We start from the raw sequence: 27352 nt of genomic DNA on the forward strand, positions 1-27352 counted from the left end.
CTATTTTGCGGTTAATTAAGAAGCAACCTGTTGTCATACAACAAGGTTGCCATACAATAATGTGTTTGCAACGTTCTCCTAAACCAGCTTTGCATGTGCAAGTCATTGATATAATATTGCCACTTAAAGTCATCTCACCATTAATTTCATGCGGATCACTTTTTATACCATGCATATATGTAATATGCAAGGTATATTACTAATTTTAGTCCCAAGTTTGTAACGCTTAAAAATATTAATGCTATGAACAAAATTTTGGTATTATATAGGTGTTTATAAAATCACCTAATTAGTCCATTTTCGGTTTTCTGTCCGTCTGTCCTTCTGTTCATCTGTCTGCCAACACGATAACTCAGAAACGAAAAAAGATATCAAGCTGAAATTTTTACAGCGGACTCAGGACGTAAAAAATGAGGGCAAGTTCGTAAATGAGCAACATGGGTCAATGGAGTCTTGACCTATGGGTCCGTAGGACCAATCTTGTAAACCGTTACAGATAGAACAAAAGTTTAAATATAAAAAATGTTCCTTATTACAAAATAAACAACTTTTGTTTGAAACATGTTTTAAACATTTTGTTTGAAACAAATTAGGCGTAAATTGTGTAGTATGTCTTATATGGGTATATCAGTTACGTATGTGTGACATTTATATATGTATAATGTGACAGAGTAATCAACACTGTCTATGCATGGTATTTCAACAATTAACTCAGTTAATTGTTTGTTTTCACTTGTTAAATCTGAAGTTTGTTAACCGTAGGCACTAAACTTCACAGAATTTGAAGGCTCGCTTTCGGACATAGATAAATATAGTGCTTTCGGATCCGTTTTTTCCGAATTTGATTATGTGATTGGCATTAAAAACACGCCCACCTTCAACGAAATTTCTTTTCCGAGGGTTTCTATCAGCCCAATCACATATTGTGCCAATACTTATCATTTTATTTTAATTTAAAAATTAAGAAATACGGTAAACTATAAGTACTATGGTAAATTTACCCAAATCGTATGTAAACATAAGGTATGATAATTAAAGTGTTAATATGGAATTCAATATTAAGAGAAATTCAATAAAATTTTCTGTCAAAATAATAAGAATATAATGATTCTGTTAGCTTGATATTCAGGAAGCATTCGTAATTAATGCGGCAAAATTAATATCATTCTTGCCTCGCATAAAAACTGAATTTAAAAATGAACACTTTTTAGTTCATAGCATAGTACTGCATTGATAAAGGCATAGGTTAGGTTAGGGTAGAGCTGTCCTGGGATGGGGCACACTTAGACTTATAGAATCCGTTGTGATACTGGGCCACTATTCCATGAACCATTGGACGCTGTTAAGTTAACAACAGGAGTTCTATGATGTTAACGGACTTCACTTCGGAGAAATTGGAAAATTCGTTCATAACTAGAAAAATTAAACTTTCTTTAAGCATAATTTTTTTCTGCGATGTGGGGATTTTAAAACAAGGATCAATTAGTTTTAAAGCATCCTGTATAATAAACAAATATAGTATATCTATAAAACGACATGATTGAGAAGAACATTTCATTTAACAAAAAAACAAGTAAAAACAAACAATTGACTGAGTTAATTGCTGAAATACCATGCATAGACACAGTTGATTACTCTATCACATTACACATATATACATGAGAGGTATTATATACATGTGTCAAAGCTTCGATATGCTTTCAGCTAGTTGTAAGACGCTTGGAGAGTGGGATTTTCTTAGTTGAATAGATGAACTAAAACAGATAAGCCACGATACAAGTTAGTTTTGCAATTTCATATAACACCTATAATACCTCTTACTTAGATGCATTAGTTAACGCATGTACTCTGTCATACTCGTGATATTAATATGCCTAGATGTAAATCGAACATTCTGTATATAACTAATATAACTGATATTCCCATATAATGCATACTATACAATTTACGCCTAATTTGGGCCCTTACGGGTAAACAGTGATGTTTACGTAAAAATGTTTCAAACAAAAAAGAATGTTTCAAAGGGAATATTTTTTAAATTTAAAGTTTTGTTCTACCCATGACCCAATTGACCTATGTTGCTCATTTACAACTCGACCTCACTTTTTCCGTCAATTCCTCAATTTTTACTGCGAGTACACAGTAAAAATTTCAGCTTGATACCTTTTTTCGTTTTTAAGTTACCGAGTTGACAGACGGACGGACGGACAACCGGAAATGGACTAATTAGGTGATGACCTATGACAAAATTTTTTTCTTAGCATCATTATTTTTAAGCGTTACAAACTTGGGACTAAACTTAATATACTATGTATATTTCATATATACATGGTATACAAATTCATCTCGTAAACTAAAATTATATTTCATTTGATTTATACGAAAATACAGTTTCATACAAACACGCATGTAGACAGTGAGTCCATAATTGATTGAAATTCTTTTTATTTGCTATTAGATGGATTTATAAAAGTAAGTTTGGCAAGTACAAGTGAAATATCTAAGAACACTATCCATTTAATTGCCATTTTCTTTAAAGTCATTTCCAAACTGAACCGGCTTTGCAAATTATTTCCAACTTTTTAGTTGTTTCCGGTACGGAATTCTAAATTTGTACTTGAAACTTAGCTGAGAACACTCTCCATTAAATTACCTACCAAACGAACCAAAAAAAGGAAAATCAGGTCATCAGACAGACAGACAGACAGGCATACACACACACAGCGGGAAAATTATGACACCTCTTTTTGTGGTTTGGGGATTGAATTTATAATTATATTTATTGAAACTTCTTGTAATTTTTTCCACGTATTTTGTCAATGACTTTCATTGAACATACTGCACGACAGACACGGTTCATGAAGTGAAATTTCCAGGATTGATAAAGAAAAAAATTCATTTTGAGAATTGATAAAGTGCAAGTTTAGTTACAAAGAAACTTCAAGCTTTATTCATGGCTCGATCGTGTGTCAAATTTATGGAAATGGAGTTTCTTACTTTTCGTAATTTTTTGGTCTACGTTTGTTTTCTTGAATTTAAACTTTGAATTTATTTCTGAACCAAACTTGCCTTTATCAATCCCGAAAACGTCTACAGGCAAAAGATACATGGGCAACTTTATTTCACTATATGAGCTCACGGTCCTTACATTTATAGTATTTGTTCTCCTATCACATTACTTAAAATGAAAGTTATAAAACTTTTTTTTATTCATATATTTAAATTCTTCCTTTGTATGGGAAAAATTTTATAGTTGGGCGTTGTTGTTCATTGGATGTGTGTGTGTGGGTGTGTGGGTGTGTGTGTGTGTGTATGACACTAAAAAACGTATGTAGCACGTATGTTATATACGTACGTAACATAAGTTTTGTATTGAACCATCACGTAGTTATGTAGGCATCTAAAATGGTAGGTGGTGTTGGAGCCTGTATTTACATTTTTAATATCCTGATAGGTAATTATTGCATTTGTATCAAAAATAGAAACCAATTTTCCGCTTTTGTTCCGTTTAAAGCTGTCATGACGGAAAGGAAGTTAAACCAGCACGTTTAACATCTCTTCTTCTTTTTTGTTAAAAGTAAAAAAAAAAAAATAAACCGATTTCAATTTTTTTTTAAATGTTATATATTCTTGATTCATTGAATGTATCAGAATAGATGGCCATGAATTATACCTCGTTGACAATTTTTACAGAAATCTTTAATTCATAGTTCAAAATGCTACTAATAGTGATAAGGCATAAATTTAATTTTTTTTTTTAAATATATCTATTTTAATTATATCTCATATCTTATTCTGATGTATGAGCTATATTTTATTGTTCAGTTTATTAAAATTATCTCAGTAGTCTTTGCATGAAAGCATAACATACAAACAAACAACCTTACTTTGCCAGTTATAATATATAGGGAAAGGACATACGAAGCGTGTACTAATACTTTTTCGTACTTTGGTCATATTTTTTATTAAAGAATAAAATTGAGCATTCTCAAATCAGAAAGCTATCGATCTGCTATTTACAGGTGATGTTTATCACGGTTTGTTCTTTTTTAATATGTATAGAATATTTCGTTTATAACAGACGCGACGATACGACCTTTTAAAGAAAGAACATGGTTATTTATCATCTATTCTTGATAAATGTTTATCATATTTTCACTTAAATATAAAATCATGTGTCAAAAGAATGTATTTGAAATCACAATAGAGTTCATTCAATTCGTTGATATTGATAAAAAAAAAAACGTCTTCAAATAATAGGATACAAATGGGTTAGATTATCAATTGAATTTGTACGGAGGGTTATCAAAGAATAGATTTGGATTCGAAAAATCTACAAAGCGGAGATTTTTGAAACAAAGAAACCCAGATTAATAATTTTGATTTCATCAATAAATAAGTGTTCAGGCGGAAAATCGTTAAAAATAGACCAAAAAGTTTATAGACCCGGAATATTGTTGTAATTACTCCGGGATGAGTTGATTGGGTTCTGAAGTTTTAAACTCTTGCGTGCAAACTGCAATCCATGACGATAAATGTGTTAAAACGTCAATCAGGTTGTGTCAAAACATCAATCAGGTTGAATGTCATAAGTTGATTATATAACGCTATTGTTTAATTTCATTTTTAAATTACTAATTATATTTAATTACTATTGGTTGATGTCAATAATTTTTAACCGACTTCAAACAAACAAGGAGGAGATTATCAATTCGACTGTATTTTTTTTAGGTGTGTTGGTCACCTCAGAACTTTCGACTGAGTTAACCGATTTTTATGATACTTTATCTTTTTGAAAGTTGGTGCTTCCCGTGTGGTCCCATTTCATTTAGGTCCAGTTCTGACAACGGCTTTCATGGGAAAGCCATAAAAGTCTTAAATTTGCATTAAGTATACACAACAAGAGGGCAAATAACTCAATATCACACCGGCCGATTTCGATAATTACTTTTTTATTGATAAATTAATCAGTTTACTTCAGACTCAATAAAAATTACAAAATAAAAAAAACTTTTTACAGAATGAAAACGGACTTCAAAAGAAAAACTTTTCCAAAACATATTAATATACACTAAAAAGTAAAATAATAACGATAATATAATGTAGTTAAAATTATTGTTATTTTTGAAGTCGGTGTCAGCCAAAGAAACAACTCTGACTAAACAGTTTTCTACATTAGCTTGGCTGACAAAGACTCCAATAATAACAATAATTTTAACTACATTATATTATCGTTATTTTTTTACTTTTTAGTGTGTATTAATTTGTTTGGAAAAGTTTTTCTTTTGAAGTCGGATTTCTTTTGTTAAAAAATTTTTTTTTTATCAACAACTCTACACTGGTTAATTATTATCTTATAATTTGGACACATTTCTCTTCATGCATTTGAGCATTGCAGGATTAGAATACCTCCCTATATATATTATTTTTCTTTCAAGCACATAAGAAATTCAATCATAGGCTATTTTTAAAGGATATGAGTTATATATAATAATAGAAAGGTCCCGGATTTTCTCTACTAGGTTAAAATGTAACTTTTTGGTGGTAAACTTTCCAAAAAAAATACAAAAGATTTAGACATGAAATAAAATGTTGTAGTTCCATATTTATGTCTAGATGTGTTATCAATCATTATTTTTAGAAAAAATTATATAAATAATAAATAATAAAAAACAACAGCATCTATGAACTACATCTAATACTCATATATAATTGGCTACATTTAATATTAATTTTAATTGAGTGGCCATCTGTAGATGGCCAACTACCCAAAGGTAAAAAAATCCTTACTGAATCAATTCTTAACATATTTCCCTGTACAATCATTTGTTCATGTCATGAATTTGAATAAAAAAAAAAAAAAAAAAACATTATACAACATGTCCCTGTAATAAATAACACAATGGAGTATTTTTTTCCTAACAACCTTTTCTTTTGATTACCAATTTTTTATTGGTTAGATTAACTCGTTCGTTGTATTCATATAAAGTTAGTTGTACTCTGGATGCCGGTTAACATTGTCATTAATAAATACATGTCTAAAAATTCTGATGAGGCATGATATGCTTACTTAACAACTTTTACCCTGAAAAAAAAAACTCAAAAGAGCGATAAGTGTTCTTACTCATATAGAACCAGAACAATTTTCATAAAGTAGGAAAGCTTAAACTTGTAAGAGTTTGCTCTTACATCTAAAAATGCAGAAATATAAAGTTGCACGAAAAAATAAATCGAACTTCAAAGTATGAATTTACTAATCGGAATCATAATTTATATAAATTATGTTGTTATGGGAAATGCAACGGCACAGCCTTCCTTATACTAGTATAGGTATACTTGAATAATTAATAGCTAACGGAAAGATGTGTTCGTTACATGTACTCCCCTCCACAAAAATAAAAATAAATATAATAGTTATGTACAATATGACAGAATAAAGCACCCAAGAATTCAAGATCAACAAAATCGCTAAAAATTAAATGCAGGAGAATAATTTGTAGTAAAATTTAAAAAATCATTGCTAAAAGTTAGTATAGATTTTTAACATGAAAGCCAGTTTTAGATAAAATATGATTTTCCCAGAAACAGCTTTGCTTAGAACTAATAGATATCGAATTTTTTGTTATTCTAATAACAAAATCGTTTTAATCGATTCGATCAAATGGGTTTCCGTTGCTTGACACCTTAAAATAGATTTTTAAAATTCTCTAGAAAAAAAAAATTCGGCTAAGCTTAATTAACACACTAGTAATTTCATAGATATATTTATCAATGACAATGTATGTATTAATGACAAACATGACCAAATCAAATTTTTAAATATATTTTATCTTTTTATATACCTCGTGATTCAAGTATCCTTATTCTTAAAATAAAGTATTTTGCAAGTGGACAAGACAAACATGTAACTCTTCGTATTTTTTTCATGTCACACTCATCCAAATCCTATTTTGTAATCATTTTCATCGAACAATTACAGCCTCTTATTTCATTAAGAACTGTTTTTGTATTGTGTAAAAACAAATATTATTTTTTAAATAGAAATAATATAAAAATTATAGACTATAATTTTTCTCAATATTACTCCAAATTTCATAAATATCTTCTCTTTTTTTAAATATTAACCACAAAACATCACTAATTTCTTAAAATTTATAAACATATATTCATGATTTTCTCGCAAATATTAAAATTTCACTTGGATCACTATGTTACTACCATCTCCAAATTATACCAAACAACTCAAATATATTTATTTGTGTAAACATATAGTTTATGCCTTATTTAAGAAAATAACAATTTGTTTTCATATTTGTTTAATAACAAGAAATAAATAAACAGAGAAGAAACGTTTGGGTTCAGTTCTTATGTAACTCCAGCTTTGACTATTGTGTTATAAATACGGTATAAACATCCAAAAAAAAAAGGAAAAACATTTTATGAATATCATAAATTATATTACGGAACATAAATCTAAAGAATATAGATTATACCGAATGTCACATTGAACCAAAATGACACAGTATCTGGAAGACAAGCCGTATCAGGAATATAAATCGGTATAAAATGAACAAATTGGTAAAAAACGAACCATGGCTACCAATTTTGAATTAAATTTAATTTTAATATTATTATGATCTGAATAGGCTAGTATCCTGATGTCGATTTCAATGTATCTTTCGTTAAAATTTGAAAATGTGCGAGAATAGATGACAAAATCTTATATAAACAAGTGAAAACAAACAATTGACTGAGTTAATTGTTGAAATACCATGCATAGACAGTGTTGATTACTCTATCACATTACACATACATACATGTCACACATATATAACTTATGTACCCATATAATATATACTACATAATTTACTCCTAATTTGCGCCCTCACGGATAAACAATGATGTTTATGAAAAACTGTTTCATACAAAAGTTGGTTATTTTTTTATAAGGAATATTTTACATTTAAATTTTTGGTCTATAGACCAAAAATCTCTAACGGCTTACAACCTAATTAACCTATGTTGCTCATTTACAAACTTGACATCACTTTTTACGCTCTGAGTACGCTGTAAGAATTTCAGCTTGATATCTTTTTTCGTTATCGAGTTGACAGACGAACGAACGTACGCATAACCGGAAATGGACTAATTAGGTTATTTTATGAACACGTATACCACAATTTTGTGCGTAGCATCAATATTTTTCAGCGTTACAAACTTTGGACCAAACTAAATATACCTTGCATATTACATATATGCATGGTATACAAATTTAAATCGAATGATAAACATGATAGATAAAAAAAATTAAATAATTTTATCTATCTTTTTCTAACAAAACAACTTGTGAGTTTTGGTGAAGGGTTTGAAATCATTTTCTGCAGAAATTTTCCCTCATGAATCTTTCATTTGGATATTTTTTCCGAGGATCTGTAGTTCGGTAATCAATCAATCAGCTTTCAAAAACAAAGAAATATAGATATATTGATAAAATGTAGAAAAAAAAATTAAAAGAAAAAAAACGAATGGCATCGCGCTTACTATTAGGAATTAATGATTATCAAGAAAACGATCCCGGGAAAAAAAAATGACGAAGAATTACACTAAAAAAGTTCTATTGGAAAAATCTTGCTGACAACTGTTGCAAACACATTGAAGGTGGATGTAAAATTTAAATATTACCAAATCTAAAGCTCAAAAAGATCACGGGAACTTTTTTGTGTAAAACTGCATTAGACAGATAGAGCGAGAACGCATTTAATTTTCTATGCCCGTGGCCACTTCATTTCTGACATACAGAAAAGAGCTCACTCTTTGTGTAAAAGTGTACAAACACATATCTCATTTTTCTGTCGAACAAAACAGAAAATTTTAGCAATTAATTTACTCTAGATAAGTTTTTTGACTTAATTAGTGTATTAATTAGACAATTACTCAATGTCATTGCCGCATTTCGTCTCTTTTTACATATTTTATTGGTAAATCGAATTTCTTTCAATGTTCAATTGAACCTAATGGAATTATATAAAAACAAAAAAAGAAATTCAATAAAAATAATTCATAAGTTTAGGACTAAAAACTTCGAAAATCGAATTGAAAATTCAATAATTATGTCAATAAATCGTATACTTAGTGTGTAGAATGGAAAGCAAAGAATGATTTTTTTGAAGAGCAGATTGCGGGGTCCTTGGCATTGTCCCCGACTACCGCGTGGAAGGGTCCTGTTCCGTTCTTGTCAGATCAAGAGAAAGAAAAGAAACTGCAAATTCTAAAATGAACCGTTGACTTTTATCATACCTGTAGATGGTATTAAAAATATTTGAAATATTTAATTGATTCAGTTTGAATTTAACAAATATGGTGTTGTATAATGAAAAATATTTTTAATTATATGAAATTATCGATAATAAACTAAATTTATTTGATACCTACTTCACAGCATACAAGAATTTAACCAAATAATTTGTCAATAACACGAATTAAATATAAAGTTCATTGCGTGTAAAACCAACCATTGATAATAGGTATATAGAAAATATAGAAAATATCGATAAAGTAGGTTACTACTAGGTATATTATTATCAAATTATTTATTAAATAAACCTATTTATTACATAGGAAATCGCATACTTTTAAAATATTCTTTCAAAGTAGCAGGTATTTAGTATTTTAGTTTTAAATATTTACAAACGAAAAATAGTTTACGATAACACATGCGATTTTGATTAGTGGAAAGGCAAAAAATCCATGCGCGATCATGGATGTAACCTTGCGCAGAGAACTAACAAAAGGATTACGTTAGTAGCTGTGTTTTTCTAATAATAATGTAAAATATCTAGTAGAATGATATTCTTTATTAAAGTATTCGAATGGGCAGACTTTGTTCTGACACCTGATTTTTAAAAAGATGAAAGGTTCTACCTATATTTTTGTTTTATGTATGACCACGAACAACTTTTTACAGAGTAGTCCGATTTCGATGTTTTATTTTTTGGGAGGTTAACATCGAAATAAGTACTTAATAAATTTGAAAAAAAAGTTGGCTTCTGAGCACCCTGAGCACCCACTGAATTTTCATCAGTGAATCGAATATTATGTATGTTCATCGATTTCATCGCAAATGGTGGATCGATTATTGATATACTCTCGAGTTGGTCGCATAATTGTTTTATCAAAATCGTTTCAGTAGTTTTTAAAATTTGGACTAATTCTTGAAAGTGACTTTGCTTATTATGTACACGAAGGTATACCTAAACTCTCGCTCTCGCTCTCTCTCTATATATATATAAGTTTAGGTCTATTAGGTCTAAAGGTCTAAAATGCAGAAAAAATAATTAAAGTACCAACTCCTATCGATAATTTTTTTGTAAGCAATAAACCTTTGAAGTTGACGCCAATGAATCGATTTCAGTTGAGAATATAGTTTAAGCCGACTTCACAGCGTAATTGTTCACAAAGAAATGATTCATAGGAGTCAGTAACAAAAATTTACTTTCACTATTTCATAGGAGTCAGCAACAAAAATTTACTTTCACTAATTTTTCACCGGTTCTATTTTTTGCAAAAAAAAAATTTTTTTTCGATTATTATCACCTGATCTATTGAACTTTAACTACCATTTGCAAGTAAATAAGAGGAAAACTCAAAGCACCTTTGGGATCTTTGCTGTATAACTGCATAAGCAAAGAAGATTTAAAAGATGTTTAACGCTTCCGTAAGATTAGAGGCTAAGTATATTCAATGAAATATTTGTCCTATCTCTCAAATAACGGAATCTGACCTACTTATATAGACTTATTCCTTTTTTCACCTGCGTTGTCTAAATGCGGTCATTACGGAACACACTTTGAGTGTTAAAAATCATCTTTATTACAATGGTTAGCATCTATTCATTGTATTTTCACTTTATTAAAAAAAAGTGGTAATATCGTGTTATATGTCAGTCTTTCAATAAAAATGATGACTGCAGATAGAATACCAACCGCAATACTCACCAATTCCCAATTATACAAAAGAACACTCCTTTATCATAATTAACTAGGGTGTGTTAATAATCATCACTAATTTGATAATTTTGTAATTTGCTACTGTTTATAGCAAAACATATCTAAATGTACTTTCTATCCACCCTTATCGAACTAATGAATAAATTTTATTTTGTTGTAAGCTGTTATGTATGTAGCTATAAAGCTAGTGTACAATTTTTGGACTTATTTGCAAATCAAAAATTTGCGTGGACGTAGGACTTAGACAGTCTCGAGCTAAAATTAATGAATGATCCTTTTTTAACACGCTTTTATTAGCTTCATACGTATGTTGTTATGTTGGTATGTTTGTATGTAAGTTTGTTAGTATGTAACGAAAACTTTGAACATTATTTTGACCCCCTTCAAAAAGTGGGATTAACTCGAAATTTGGCATACTAATCAAGGACCAATAAAAATACAATATTTTAATAAGTTTATTCGATTATTCTGATCAACATTTTCAGGAATAACGCTCTCCATACCTGAAAAATATACATTTATATGCGCTTCCACTATATTAATAGTGAATTTTTAGTGCGAGTCGATTAACTTCTTATTCGAATAAAAAAAAAGGAAATTGATCAACTTTAGGTTGATAACTTTCTATAATACATTCTGTCAGTGATAATTTACTGCCCTAGTTTTTAACTGGTTGTAAATAAGTACAAAAACAATTACGTTAGCTTTATACCTATAGTTACAAATGCCTCGAACGTTTCAAGTGATAACAATATAATTATATTATATTAATTATTATTAAACAACATGTATCGATAATTAAAAGTATTAAATTTTAATTAAAGAATCCATAGTTTACAAATATTATTGAACTACATTGAATTTATTTCAAAATAATGGATTTTATTCTGATTTTTTCGAATTTACCAGAATCTTGAACTAGTCCATACTCTTATTCCTGTGTTTTTTGATTACTTAAAGTGAGTACAATCAGAAACCATGTACTATATAACCGCTATATTACTTCCCAATGTATGTAGTATATATAAACAAAATTTTCGAAACTTTTGATTTTGGTGGATCTTGATGAAGAGTGTAAAGATCTTCACAGGCGCAAGTTTCGACTACTTGGAATTTTTAAAAACGAGAAGTTGAAGATCAGACACAGAAACTTATAACTATAAATATATCTTACTATTCTACTCTTTATAAACTTAACATCGAAAATCTATATCTACCTGCTCGATGCTCGAACTTTAATCAAATTTTAAGACCTGGAGTTTAAGAGCTTTGTACAAACTTTTAAAAGGATTACTTAATCGGAAATCAAAAGCTACTAGAGATTCTAGTAGCTTTTGGTAGTCTAGAGATAATATTTTCAGACTTGTAAAAGAATGTTGAGAAATGATAGTTATCAAAATTGCTTTAAACAAGTGAAAACAAGCAATTGTTTTAGTTAATTGTTCAATCACTCTAAATAGAAATTGTTGAAGTTTTGCATTATTTTGAATAAATTAGACAAGTTAAAAAATTCAATTATTACTTGTTTTGGTTTTCGAAAATTTTAAACCGAACCGTGACGCCTTCCTTTGCATAGAAAAATAGAACATACGTTTCTTGTCGTTTCTTATACGCCTTGTAAATTAATTTTCGTATAACATTGTTCATTTGTGTGTGCAACACACGTTAGAAAATTTTCCACACAAGAGTAACAAATCGAAAAAGACTGAAAAAGATGGATAGACATTTCAAGCATTGAATCAATTTTGGTCGAGGATTTCGTTCACTGGTACAGAACCAAATTATATCGATAATTTATTACGCTATACGTTCGAATAAAGTTATAATTCTAAAAGGTAAACAAACCTATGTTTCTTTAACAATGAAATAAATATTTAATAAAAGTTATGAGTAAATTTAATCCGTTTCATGTTTATTGCAGTTACACATTTAGATATCTACAAACATTTATAGTAAATTATTTAAACGGAAAAGTATGTGGTATTTATGTGTGTATCTATGTATGATTCACATGCAATACTATCTGTTTTTCATGTAAAGAAAAACTAAGACAATATCTATTAGAACATAAGGTCATGAAACGATGCCCTGCCAAATATAGACCAACATGTGGACGAACATAATGTTTGGACTAATTTTTGGCACTTTTTTGGAAGTTAAATTTACAATTTTGCTAGTTAGTCTCTGACGGATTCTCGTTAATCTGACGGAAATTACAATATTACGGTAACATATACCCTTGCAATGGTGCCTCAGTTTTGAATTTACGTGGTTACTGCCTCAATAAAAATTAAAGCCTTATATTAAAATATTGGACATCAATGTTTCTAAACATAATTGTTTGTTTCTGTTAACTGTGAAACAATAGAGGCAACACTTGGTTAATTTTGGAACTATGTTCTTTATCGCATGTTGTATCGCAAAATGTGCAACAAAAAAAAAGACACCAAAAATCGACATGTAGGTTACCTAGGAAACTAAAATTAATACTTTATAACAAAAATATTATTATATATATACTATAATGCAAATATTAGTATTTTTTGTCAAAATTTTATGTTTTATCATTTAAAAAAATTGAGTTGTGAAAGTTATCAGAAGTTAAAGATAACAGAAATAATTTAAAATAAATACAATGAAATTTTTATGTTATGTTATAATAAATATCCTTATCAAAACAAACGTAATTTACGCTCATATTTCGTTGACTACTCAATCAGAAGTATGTTTTTATGAAACTAATTCAATTAATTCATACAGTAAAAATTAGAAGTAGCTATAAAATTAAATTCTTTAATCAAACAAGTATTTGACTTCTAAACTAATATCTAAAATTTTCAGAAAAATATCTTGTTAATAAAAAAAAGTAAGCGCTACATTTATAATCTACCAAGGTACGAAAGGAATATAGTTCATACCGTGTATCCCATGGCACTTCTTGTTCTTTTTTTTAGAGTACTTTCATTATTTTTGAAACATTTGACACTTAATTAGTTCTAGGTTGAAAGTTGAACCCACAACAACCTCTGTTTTTTGACTCTACTATAATAGCTGCTGTGGACATGCCATATCTTTCATCATATATATTTAAACATGATATATTTACAAAAAAATTTCCTTTTTTTTATACGGGAGATCTAAATGTGCAGTCTTTATGTAGGTACTGTCTGTATTGTGGAGACTTGAAAATGTAGTGAAATGTGATTTCCTTATATTTAATTCACATGAAATAATGTCATAAAGGTATATATAGCAAGCACAATTCCATTGCTATATTTTAAAATTATTTACCTTTACAACACAGATCTTCTTACAAAAGCTGTTTGCACAAAGAACAATACAGAAATATATTTTATCTATAGATACACGTTGATACTTTTGTTTCCGTATTAACAATAGGAGAACGGAAAGTGTGTGTTCTCATCACTACGGAAGTTTAGAACAATTTTTTGTTTGTTATTCGCCATTAAATTATTACGGATTGTTAAACATATCAACAATTTGATATGTTTTTGAACAAGGTAACTAACATCTGAAATCATATTATTATTTGAGTATTATTTTTGATTTTGGATATTATTATAAGTATTATCAAAGATAATAAATGAGAACTGTAGGATTTTTCAGAACCTTCGAAATTATAAATTTTGTACACACCAAAATACTAGTGGGTAGATGTCAACCAAATAAGCAACGAGTAACATACGCTAACTGTAGCTAAATATTTGCAAAAATATTAAAAATACCTGGCTCAATATATGAATCTTTTCGACCACCAATAGAATTTAAACTGTCAATAGTTGTGATGGGCTGGTGTAGTGCATGGTATATGCATGAAGGAGGTGCACTCAGCCTCTGAACTTGAGGAGCTGATAAATGAAATTATCAGCGGAAAGGTGGTAAAACACATATATGGTATCACAATGGGCTCTATAGCCTAAGTGTGTCCTTTGTGGACTGCCAATATAACCTAACCTAACCTAACCGTCAAGATCCGCGCACCGAATCGCAAATCTCTGTTTTTTGGGAAAAATATTTTTTGATATATTATATTTATTATTTCTAAAAACAAGGGCATTGGAAATATTTAATGTTAGTCGAATTCAACTAGGCTGGTGAAGTTCAATCCAAAATTGGCCGAATGCTTCCTACTTAAAGGTTACAAAAAATTTTTTCTTTCGTAAAAATTTCCACACTCTTTTTTTATAATAATGGGGTTTAATCTCTGTTTCTCAAATATACATGTCTATAACAGAGGCCACCCACGTCATTATTTTTTCTGCTTTTTTTAACTAAATCCGAATATATATAATTTATAATACGGGTGGAGTCAGCTACTTCATTACTAATTAAAATTGATTATTAATTAAAATTGATCAGATTGCCGCTGCCTGAATTCAAACTCCCAAACTCTCAGTAAAATTAATCAAACGGCTTAAGGTTAACGGATGAAATATAATGACCAACCGATTGAGAGAACGGAACTGTAGAGAAAAAAACATAGAATTTCTTGGTTTACGGGTAAATTTCAAAATCAATCTTTGGCAAGTAGTTTGTCAAATTTGTCATGTTATTAGTGAATATTTAATTATTTTGGCAAATCCACACTCTTTTTAAGTCAAGGTTTTCCTATTTTTCATCATTATAATCCGTGCTCTGAGTATGTGTACAGAAAAAAAGCTTCTGTCCAGAATGAAAAATTTATAGCAAACGTCAGCTCAGTATAAATCATTCAATTAATTCATTCATCATCGTTTGTTGCACTCATTTGTAAGAAATCAGTATATTGGAAATTGATTTTTATACGTAATAAGGCTCAAGCATTATAATGCTGTTATTGAAAAAAAATAATCATAAACAAAATAAAAAGAGGTAAGGCACTCGAACATATTTTTTTTTCAAGCTTCAGAATGGTGACAATTGCAATCATGTTGCAACAAATTTTATAAATAAGAACTTTTTTTTTATAAATAAACATAAGTATATTTGTATTTTTTAAATTTAAAATTGTTGAAATTGGATACAGACGAGACAACATGACAGTCATAAATTTACTCTTTGTATAATATTACTTTTTAACTAAAGTTAAAATTTATTATTGTTAATAAGCCTGCTTCATATTTCTATTCAAGTTGACAAATAAATGTGAACTTATCATGTTACCTTCTATTACACTTCTACGATTCATTTTTATACCCTATATTAACAAACATATACGACAAGGTACACTTATTTTAATTCCAAGTTAGTAATGTTTGGAAATATTAAGGATGCAAACAAAATTTTGGTACGGGTGCTCATAAAATCACTTAATTAGTCCATTTCCGTTTGTCCGCCCGTCTATCAGCACGATAACTCAAAAATTAAAAGATATATCAGAATGAAATTTTTAGGCTTGCTTAGGGCATCAAAACTGAGTAAGATTTCGTGATCTGCACTGGTCTGGTCAATTGGATCTTGGATTCATAGAATGAACCGTAAGAAATGAAACAAAAGTGTAAATGTACAAAACTTTTGTCTGAAACATTTTTTGGCGAATATTTTTTACACATGAGAGCCCAAATGAGGCTGAAACATAAGTTTCCATTTTCTTCTAAACTATACTATATAGTCTCAAATAGTTCTATTGAATCGAATTTCATACCAAACCAAAACCAAAAAGCAAAAATAGAAAATTTGTCAAAATTTCAAAAGGTCGTCCTGAAGTTCACCATTTTATTTGACATAAATCTTTTTGTTTTTTATACTTATTTATGAAACAATACAAGGTCTGGTATTCGACATTGTCTACACAGTCAATTGTTTATTTTCACTTGTTAAATAGTTTTTTAAATCGTTGTGATTATTTAACATGCTAACATACTAAATAAAATTTATTTCAACGTTACTTTTTACTTCGAAAATTTACTCATTCCTTCTATACCAGTTCCAACACAGAAAAATGAGTTGTGACTCTGTTTAAGACGCCATTTGTATCAATTGTTAAAATCCATCCAAAGAATATTTTTAGCCTACACCGATAATTTTACTTCGAAATATAACTATTTTAATTATTTTTCTTAAATCTCAGCACCATTTATGTCAATTCAAAGCTGAAAGTGCTTGGTAAAACACGTCCGGGTTTAAGTTAAATATTTATTAGCTTATATTTAAAACAGACTCCAAAAAGAGCCGAGAGTTTGATGTACATAGATTTTTGTTTACTTAATTGTCTGTCTTGCCTAAAATTATGTTAAAATCCTTTCAAGATTCAAATTGCGTAAGAAAAAAAATCAAATTGAGAATTATTATCAGATTTGGCTATTTTCTGTCTTGGGGCCAGACCAGTCTTATACACATCGAATTTATGTTCTTTTAAAGATAATTTTTGCAAAATTTTTTTCAAAATACATTTGTAAATCTACAATTGATTGTGAATAGAGTATTGGATATATTCGTTGATTGGATATATGTTTTACTTAAAGATAATTTTAATGTATTTTATAAATTTTATACGTACATGCTTAGCGAATTTCACAAAAATGTAGAATAATCTGAAAAAATAAAAATTATTAGAACAATGATTTTAGTAATCTAAAAATTCGAGTAATATGTTTGTAATTTTTAATGTTGGGAGTAATTTTAATTTTTAATCAAAGACAAAAATATTTTCAAGACAAATGCTATAATTTTAAATATATATAATTTACAACTTACTAAAACAGCATTATTTTCTGTTTTTAATATATTAATCAATAGAATTATTAATATTTTTGGCACTTTCTTTTCCTACATTTGGCTTACGCGTCCTAAATCAGACAACTGATTCTATTTTAAATTCACTTTTATTAATACGAATAATTTATAACTTTAGAAAAGATATCATTTTAACCTTTCAACTTTTTATTTTTATTACTAGCAGATAAAAACCGTAAATTTTTTAGGTATTTGCAACAAGCCAAAAATTTGTTTGTCCTTGGATTGTCTGAACTACAAAGAGAGGCAAATTTTTAATTTCTGAAACATGAGTTTCAATAAATGTGTGACTTAAATTTTACAAGATTTACAAGCATTTTTAATTTACTGGTGTTTCTACAGTCGTATACATATATTTCACATGGCTTTCAACTAGTTGAAAGTCGTACAAGAATGAGGTACTGTAATATTTTATTTTCATGAGAAGATCATATTTCTAGCTAAGACGACTCACCAATTACTTCGTGGTTCAAATCCAAGATAAAAATTATGCATTTTTTCTATTAGTATATTTAAATATGGAAGCCTAATCGAGTTTAACGTTTGATTTCGATAAAGAACCATAAGCTCTATTCTAGGTATTAAATAATTTAAATAACGGTAGATCTTAAACGATAACCTTCTAAAAAATTGGAATAAGCTCTAATAAAATTGTCATAATTATAACGTAATGTATCATTTAACCATTATAACATAGGCAACCCTACCAACTAAAAGCATTAATTGAGTAGTTATACGAGCCTCGATTCGCATGTGAAAAACTGCAGACTTTATTATCCCGCTTTTATGAAGCTAAATAATAATTTATGATTCACATTTTTTCATATAAGCTCTATTAAACAAGAATTTTTATTATAATTATATTATTTTCAGTCTATTGACTTCAAAGATTCGATGCTTACGAGAAATTTAATAAGAATTTTTATTTAAGTATTCTAAGAAAATCGTATATTAATGCTAATAAATAATAAATATGAAAGAAAATAATAAATACAAAACCAAGAAAAATAATGATTGTTAAATTATAAAATATATATTTTTATTCGGTTTATATAAATACAAAAATAAATTTTACTCGTAGCCAATTTTATTGGCTTTACGTTAATTATCGTACATAAAAACTCTTGATATTTGCAAAGTTTAAACAAAGTCGAAAATTAAAACGAACAAGATTTGTATGTATGCAAATAAATGTAGAGAACAAATACAAGTATTCTAAAATTACGAACTTACTCCTGACGCATAAATATTTCATTTCGAAACTACCAACAACAAAAGTCATGAAATTGAATCTAGCACCCCACGTTTTTATGATAAAACTAATTTTTTTCTTAATCACTCCTAGTTTTTCTTAACTTAAAGAAATGATTTTCTACTTTTTAGGCCAGCTGGTTGCAAAAGCTTGTTTTCGTAGTTTTTTCAATTATTGTTCAATCTAATATGACTGTGAAAATAATTCTACATACGGTATCCAAAAAATAAGGTGACATTTGAATTTAAACTGCGCGCGTTTGTTGTGCATTATGAATTCCTTCCGCCCGGCCAAACAACAAATATACTTCCGCCCGGTCAACAAGGAATATTATTTGAACGTTATGCGTCATTTGCGTAACGCTATCCACGTAAAAAGTTCCGGAATTGTGGAAAGACAATTCATGGTTTTTACACCACAATAATGCACCATCCCATACTGCACTCATAATTCGTAATCATTTCGTCAAAAACTCAACCCATATCATTCTGCAACCACCGTATTCACCTAATCTGACGCCGTGAAACTTTTGGCTGTTCAGCAAAGCTCAAAATACTGCTCCGGGGACACCGTTTTGATACCATAGAGGAGATTCAAGCCGCAACGAAGACGGAACTGAAGGCAATCCCAGAAAGTGTTTATAACCAGTGTTTCGAAGATTGGAAAATCCGTTGGCATAAGTGCATTGACTCGGGGGGGATTACTTTGAAGGGGATGAAATTGATTTGGAAGAATAAATAAAGCCTTTTCAAAATAAATGCAATGTCACCTTAATTTTTAGGCACAGTATTTGTCACATCTAATGCTTTAATAATGAAAATAGTACAAATAAATTTTTTGTTCAAATTATCACTTATCTTGAGTGAAAATAGAACGCATTTAGATATTTTATAAAATTGAAAAAAAGGTTATTTTATGAAAAATAGTCTTCTAGAGAATTATCCAGATTTTATTTTTTCTAGGGAAAAATATTGGTTTATTTAATGAGAATATAAAATTGATCTATAAAAAAAAGAAATATAACCAACCTAGACGCAGAGATATCAAGTAAGATAGGTTTTGATACAACTTTTTTTTAGTAATATAGAAAAAAATTATTACTATCTTTTTTTTTTTGAAGAATTTTCTCTAACATTCTGATAAAAAAACTATTGTTTTCACCTCTGAAAATCGAAATCAAAAAAATTAAAAAGATTATACATGTGGATGCAAAAAGAAATATTCGTTGTACATAATAATTTTATTTATAATTTTTCGATCTCTTGGCACAAAAACAACCCGGTTCCCCGTGCAGAGTTTTTTTTTTTGTACCGAGATGATTTGACCGGAGTTGTTTTTGGCACAGGGTTGTTTTTATCGGAGTTGTAATGACTCAATTGTTTTGATTAGAGTTATTTAATATCGAGTTATTCATGACTGCTTCCTTTTTTGTTATTCTAATAGGAATACAATCGAATATCATTTGGTATGACATTGTATAAATCGAAATGATCACTCAAAAAAATGCAATTTCCAAGGTTTCGATTAACGGGCTCTGTTTTATTCAATTTCGGTGAAAATGATTCAAATTCGATGATATAAGATTGTAAAAATATGAAACAAACGAATATATTTCCATTTGAAGCAATTAAATATATTCCCAGCCCCATGAAAGAGAACCCCACGCTGCAGAGAATTTTCGTACGTAAGAAGTGATCCGACAAGGAATATATAACACATGTTCAAAGTCTCAACGCTGATTTTATTAGTAAGTTTCTAAGGCAAGAAACTGTGACCTATTATCCATCTAATTTCCAAAACAATTTTCTCGCATGTTTTCATTGCATCTTTTCGCGCAAACAAATGCTTCTGACATTGATTATAAGATAAATATTTTAATAGAAAGTAAATTTTGATCTTGGAATCGATTGAAGACAAGAATAAGTTAAATTCCAGAAAAAAAATATTTCTCTAAGATCTACCAATCATATTCACCATGACTTGTTTAACTTTATAGTTTGATATTATTATATCGTTTTAAACGACTTTTTATTTCATATTACTACGCCATATCCATGGAAAGTTATTATTTAATAATCACCCATTTATGTTTTGAAAACAATATTAAAATGTTTGTTTTTTTTTTTGTTGGGTCGACTTCAATTGATCAGGGAATACCATTTTTTGTTGTTGTTGTTGTAGAATATTTTATGGGAATAGTGAAAATTGGTGTCATAAAAAGAAATGGTGCTGGAAAACGGTGTCTACATATATACACCGTTTTACTCCCTTGTACTAAATAAAGTAAAAAATTCGGTATTTTCAATGAGAAGGGCTATTTTGAGCATCTTTGAACCCTTTTGTCTCGTTTAAACGCTTCAACGTCTGTTGGTGGATATCACCCATAACTCATAAAAACCTTTACTCGTAGAGAGATTAATTTTAATTTTCGACTGTTTGTATACTTACTAGTACCAAAAATGTTTAATAGTTCGCATTACCAAGAAATTCTTAAAATATTACACATTTCAAAAGTAATATCGTCTTTGAATATCTTTGAATCCATTTGGACATGTTTTTAAGTGAACACGGAATTGATATGGTGCTCACACCGATGTTTTTTAACATAAACACAGATTTGGATTGTTAAAAAGAATTTTGTTAAATTTTAAGAAATATTTATTAGATATGAGAAGAACGTTACAAATATGAAACAAAAAATGGAAGGAGATAAGAAAAATACTTGTTTTTATATCGAGTAGAAAATAATTTTTTTTTTTATTAATAAATTGTTATGGGAATATTTTGCTTTTATCACGAAGGAAAATTTTAGAAATAAAATACTATACGGCTTTAACACGCTTTTATTAGCTTCATACGTATGTAAGTGTGTTAGTATGTAACGGAAACATTGAAAATGATTTTGACCCCCTTCAAACCGTCGGATTCACTCGAAATTTGGCATACTTATTAAGATCGATGACAATACAATAATTTAATAAGATTATTTGAATATTCTGACCAGGATTTTCAAGATTAACGATTTCCATATCTGAAAATAAATACATTTATTTGCGCTCCCACCATAATTTAAACTGAATTTTTGATAAATAAATATTAGTCTAAAAAAAATAAAAAAACACAAAATAAATAATTGTTAAAAAACTACAAAACGCGCTTTTGTAACAAGCTGAACTAAAAAGTAGAAAATAATTTCTTTAAATTCAAAAAAATCATTTTATCGTAAAAAAGCGTTGCAGGTGATATCAATTAAAATCTTGTTTTGTCGCACCAAACTTGTTTTATAGACAGTCAAGCGTGAATCAAGATAAAATATTATTTATTATCTCATTGGGAAAAATAAACGCTTCTCATTTTTTTTCACATTTCAGAAATTACCATGCATAAACCTTTTCTACACAAACATTTCATTTCTTTTCCAAGTAGTTAACGAAACAAGTAAGTTTTTTATTTTATAAAAAGCTTAAAGTTTGTTTGTATATCATGTTATTGCATCAATCAATTTTGATTTTAAAACTTTTGACAATTCAATTGAAAGTTTTAGTGTTGTAAGGCTTGCTGTCTCCCTCTACGCTACACGCTACCAATCAACAAAACACATAAAACTTGGAACACTTTTTTCATTGTTAGGTACACATAACTTTATGTAAAACGTGTTTGAAGCATCAACATCAATGTACACACAGGTGTGTTGCTATTTTTATGCAAAATTGGTTGGGAAAAACTTCATATAACTTCTATATTGTTACATACTCAATATTACTTTTTACATAGAAAAATAAGCGAAGAAGTTTTTAATGTCGCCTGTCTTTGGAAAAAATAGATAGAAAGATCGATTTTACAAGTTCCTCTTGAAAAGTATCATTTGAGAATAAAATGAATAATGCTTCGTTTTAGATGCACTCATCTGTAGACTAAGTAAAAAGAAATATATCTTTAATATGAGCTCACGGTAAATTAGAGTGATTCCATTATTCATGTAAGCTGTGAAGGAAATGCAATTGCGTGAACTAGTTAGTAGATAATGCGACTGCAGCGAAATTTTGATAGGAGCTGCACAGTCATGTGGAGCATAAAAATCTGCTTCAATACTTATCATAAAATTTCAAGAGTTTATTCACGCGCATAACCAAACGAGTCGTATTAAAATTGCTGACCAACGAGGATAATTTTCCTTCCGTAGGTGTTCTGATGTGATTATTCAGTGTAAAATTGTCAATTTTAAGCGCGATTTTGACAGAATAGCGATACGAAATTAAATACGTGAAAATATCCAATAGTGAAAGTTTCTGGCACTTTGACTCAGGATATGTTGTAGAGAGTGAAATTCATGAGTTGATTTTTTTGTAGGTTTTCGCAATAGTTATTTCATAACTGCATAGCATATAAATGCATTTTTGGGGAGGTAATAAATAATATTTTCAATAAACTTATACCTGAGGGAAAAAATGGAACAAAAAATCAACAACCTTTAATTTATTACAAGATTAAAATTAACAATTTCTCATATTTTATAAGTGTCATTTGATTAGTAAGTTTTTGAACAACGACGCATGGGAGTTAAAGTTTCAAGACAAAATAAGAGAAAGTTACGAACGATTTAAAAAAAAAGTTAACTTATGAAAAATAAATAACTGATTACTTGTGGCACAAATCAGATCAGCGACCCCAAAAACCCCTTTATACGTCATAAAAATTTTGAATTTGCAAAAAATATCAAAGCGGGAGGGGAAGGGGTGGATGTTGTAAAAAGTGCTATATTAATAAAAGCATTTAAAATTTTGGGTTACTTTAGCATTTTAAACTATTTTGACCTCTTTTTAAAATCTTTTAAGATACATTTATTTCATACACCCCTTCCCCCTTACAGCGCGGGGGTTAAAACTTAAAAATTTTGCTTTAAACCATATAGACCTCTTTTAAAAATAGTTTTCTCATGCCAAAGCAAAAAACACCCCCCAAAGCCAGTCCATACACCCCCCAAACAATTATTTCCACAAAGTGTTAAATTTTCCGTTTTTCGCAAAAATATGGATCAAGGAGTCATTTTACGGGTAAGCCACTTATTATAAAATCGAAAGATAATAAAAAATGCTACAATTTAAAAAAAAATTTAACCTCGTAGGACAAAATGGCATAAAATGGCAGCCATTTTAAACAATTCCCTAAATTGGAAATTTTGGCCGAACTATTTAACGGATTTCGCTAAAATTTTAACCGAAAGTTGTAAGTAATAAAACCTACTATTGATATTAGTTTCATTAAAATCAATCGAATATTTTTCAAGTTTCAGTCAAATGAACTGTTTTACCAAATGTATGTATACATATATATATAACTGGGAGGGGAAGGGACGAAACCCCTCCAAAAAAATATGAGGAGTAGTTCTTAACATTGACTACAAACCTACCAAATTTGGATATCCACCGATATCCCCTTTTGCGAATATAAAATAAAAATGATAAATTTTCTGAAAAAAATACCATTTTTGGCGCCATTTTGTTTTTTAAACATGTTGCACCCCTCCGGGAAAGTAAAAAATTTCAAAAAATACTTATGTTGATGTGAAAAGAAAAACCCCAAGGTTTCGCTGCTCGAACTTTTAATCCATATAACAGCCTTTTTTTGCTTAGATTTACTCCAGTAAACAGTGTCAACAGTCGTATTAATATATCATTATTATCAACTTTAAATTACGTCATACCAACCTTCGTGTAACTTCGTGTGTTTCCGGATCGTTTTCGTCAATTTGAATTTTACTGGTTTTCATTGTCTGTTTTCTCGGTCATATGGCTCTTAAAAAATCGGGGAAAAAATTAGCTTATTTATCAAGACATTTACTTTCATTTAAAAAAAAAGAAAAAAAATGTGAAAAAGGTCTATTGACTTTTCCTCGATATTTTTTTGTTCTAGTTTCGACAGATACACTTTTATTTCGTGTATCCATGTTTCACATGGTTAAGTGTTCAACATTCACGAAGTCTAATAAATGTTTACGCAGATCCTATCACTAGCCCCAATTCATACCGATTCATTTTCTCACTTTCCTTTAATCAAATGAAATATACCGTTTTTATGCCTGAGTACTTAAGTATATTCTTGAAGTTTCTCATTGAGAATTCCATTCAAATTCATCAGTTTGAAAACTACGATATCACAAATAGATACATAGAGAGGCAGGCAAACACTTCAAGTCGAGAATACCCACTCTCTAATTTTACCAGGAAATAAAAAGTGGTACCAAGGAAGCAGTGCTTAGTACTTTGAATTTAAATTGATTTTTCTCGAGTTTCCAAATGCAATCTATGTGAATTGTTGTCAGTGATTTGAGACAGTGTTGCCAGTGTCATGATAACAAAATGCATTAAATGGTCAAATATAATCCTAGTATGGAAGGTGGGGTTCGGTTAAACCATCTGAAACTGTGAGTTCGAGTAATCCTTGATAAATATCTAGATAGATAGTTTAAAATATGCTTTTCGAAAATGATCTAGATGAATTATTATGGAGAAAATCACTAAAAGGTTCGAAGACTTTTATTATATTATTCCAAATAGATTCCTTATAATGGGCATTCATGATAAAGATTTTTATCAACTAGATACCCCCCATTTCACAAAACTGGAATTTTAGTTTTTAAATCCTAGAATAATTTTAAACAACCAATCAAAAACTATTAAAAATCACGGAAAATTTCGATCTGGAACCGATTACTTTTGCGTTTGGATTGAAATTTGGATTGCAAACTTTGTTATGGGGTTTCATGCTATTCGACGCTGTTTAATCATGTAATTACTATCGAAACAATTTCAAAATATCCAATCGTTTATACAGCGAATGTTACATATAAAACATTTTTAAATAAACAGCCTATATTTTTTCGCTAATATCGATAAACATATTTCCCATTTTAAAAATGAAACAAATTTATATAATGTTAGTTAAATATGATTTATGTTTATGACGATAAGTAAAACTGAAGTAGCTTATATCACATCAACCCTTAAAATTTCATAAAAAAGTTGTTGCTGTTTTTTTTTTTAATAAATAATTACAGTTTGACTTTGTTTATGGGAGCAACATGTTTCATCCTACATAGAGGAGTCACATCATGGTGTCAAATGCCTGTTAAATTTTGTTTCCTTTTATTCATGACAAATTATAATTTTTAGCTTTTTCAAAGTGTCATTATATTATACAGAGATTATAAAAATACTGCAGAAACGACTTTCACAAGGATTCGATACTCTATTAACTACCAGTTTGAATAAAAATGCGAAGTGTTTTTATGAAGGATTGACGTCGAATTCTGCAGGAAAACAAACACACAGAAAAGAACTAATAATAACTAATATGTAGAATGTCGAAAATATTATAAAAATTTATGCAGAACGAAAAAATTTGAGCACGGATTAAAATATATTCAGGAAATACATGCAGCTTTAGAGGCAAAGGACAATAAAGGGCTCTGGCTGTTATTGAAAAATAATGATCATAGAGCCAATAATAATAATAATTTTAATAATATTGCACCTCATGAATGGATTCAACACTATCGGAATTTATACGGCGAACAGTGTGATTATGCGGAAGTTAACTTGGGGGAAATTAGCGATGAAAGAGAATATAACACTTACAGCGATGTTTTGGATGCAGCGATAAATATTTCAGAGGTTCGCTTGGTACTAAGTAATTTAAAATCAAATAAAGCTGGCGGCAGAGATGGTATTGTGAATGAATTTTTAAAGTGTGGGTTTTTGAATAATAATGAAGCTTTGATTATTTTTGTGAATTTATTAAACAAGTTGATGGAAGTCAAAATATTTCCAAAGGAATGGAATGTCGGTATAATTTGTAATTTATTTAAAGGCAGGGGAAGTGCACTGGATCCAAATAATTATCGAGGATTGACTTTAATGCCGAGTATCAGTAAAATTTACACTAAGCTGTTGTCAATGAGAATTCAAGAATGGGTTGAGACTGAACAGAAAATTTCTAAATATCAAACAGGATTTAGAGTGGGGTATGAGGTACTGGACAATTTACTAGTTATGAGAACATTGATTCAAAAAACACTTACATTAAAACGTAATAAATTGTATTGCTGTTTCATTGATTTTGAAAAGGCATTCGATTCTGTCGATAGAAATTTATTATGGAAAAAACTGTTAAAAATGAAAATGTCTGTAAATATGGTGGAAATTTTAAAGTCAATATATAAAGAACCTGGATGCTGTGTACGTATTGATAAATATCATGTGTCGGACGTATTTTACACTATGAAGGGATTAAGACAAGGATGTCAATTGTCTGCTATATTGTTTGTTTTATTTATCGATGATATTGTTAATCATATGGA

Source organism: Chrysoperla carnea, chromosome 2, assembly GCF_905475395.1.
Source record: "Chrysoperla carnea chromosome 2, inChrCarn1.1, whole genome shotgun sequence".
In the NCBI taxonomy this organism is placed as follows: Eukaryota; Metazoa; Arthropoda; class Insecta; order Neuroptera; family Chrysopidae; genus Chrysoperla; species Chrysoperla carnea.